General features: G+C 39.3%; 1 non-coding gene across 1 annotated transcript; it reads left to right on the top strand.

Annotated features, from left to right (window-relative positions):
* The first annotated feature begins 979 nt into the window (after positions 1-979).
* Positions 980-1,086, top strand: LOC139030478 (U6 spliceosomal RNA). The gene has a single exon (XR_011482843.1). It is a non-coding gene; the product is annotated as a U6 spliceosomal RNA (small nuclear RNA).
* The last annotated feature ends 217 nt before the right edge of the window (positions 1,087-1,303 follow it).

Here is a 1,303-nt window from a genome sequence, read left to right as displayed (position 1 = left end):
ACCTGCAGCTTGCTCAAACTCATGTCCATTGAGTCAGTGATGCCATCAAACCATCTCATCCTCTGTCTCCCTGTTCTCCTTCCACCTTCAATCTTTCCCAGTATCAGGGTCTTTTCAAATGAGTCGGTTCTTTGCATCATGTGGCCAAAGTATTGGAGCTTCACTTTTGGTATCAATCCTTTCAATGAATATTCAGAACTTATTTCCTTTAGGATGAACTGGTTGGGCCTCCTTGCAGTCCAAGAGACTCTCAAGAGTCTTCTCCAACAACACAATTCAAAAGCATCAATTCTTTGGCACTCACCTTTCTTTATGGTCCAACTCTCACATTCATACATGACTACTGAAAAAACCATAGCGTTGATGAGATAAAACTTTGTCATCAAAGTAATGTCTCTGATTTTTAATATGCTGTCTAGGTTGGTCATAGCTTTTCTTCCAAGTAGCAAGCATCTTTTAATTTCATGGCTTGCAGTTTGCATCTGCAATGACTTTGGATCCCAAGAAAATACACTCTGTCACTGTTTCCATTGTTTCTCCATCTGTTTGCCATGAAGTGATGGGACCAGATTCCATGATCTTAGTTTTGTGAATATTGAATTTTAAGCCAACTTTTTCACTCTCCTTTCACTTTCTTCAAGAGACACTTTAGTTTATCTTTGCTTTTTGTCATAAGGGTGTTGTCTTCTGTGTATCTGAGGTTATTGATATTTCTCCTGGCAATCTTGATTCCAGCTTGTGCTTCATCCAGCCTAACAGTTTATTTGTTTTTGCATGTACATCCAGTTGTCTCAGCACCACTTGCTGAAGTTACCTTTACTCCACTGTATTGTTTTGACTCTTTCATCAAAGATCAGTTGACTATGTGGATCTACTTCTGGGCTTTCTATGTGTTCCATTGTTCTCTATGTGCTTTCACTAGTACCACAGTGTCTTGAAAAGTGAATCATTAGAGTAAGTCTTAAACTTGGATAGTTTTGTGCTCACTTCGACAGCACATGTACTAAAATTGGAACGATACAGAGAAGATTAGCATGGCCCCTGCGCAAGGATGACACACAAATTCGTGAAGTGTTCCATATTTTTCAGCAAGGGAGACACAACAAATAACACACAAAGGGATTCCCATAAGGATAACAGCTGATCTATCAATAGAAACCCTCCAGGCCAAAAGGGAATGGCAGACATACTTCAAGTAATGAAAGAGAATAATCTACAACCCAGATTACTGTACCCAGCAAGGATCTCATTCAGATATGAAGGAGAATTCAAAAGCTTTACAGACAAGCAAAAGCTGAGAGAA

Source organism: Odocoileus virginianus, chromosome 22 (genome assembly GCF_023699985.2).
Source record: "Odocoileus virginianus isolate 20LAN1187 ecotype Illinois chromosome 22, Ovbor_1.2, whole genome shotgun sequence".
Taxonomy (NCBI): Eukaryota; Metazoa; Chordata; class Mammalia; order Artiodactyla; family Cervidae; genus Odocoileus; species Odocoileus virginianus.
The sequence above is the reverse complement of the archived record's forward strand: the minus strand, read 5'-3'. Positions and strand labels throughout refer to the sequence as shown.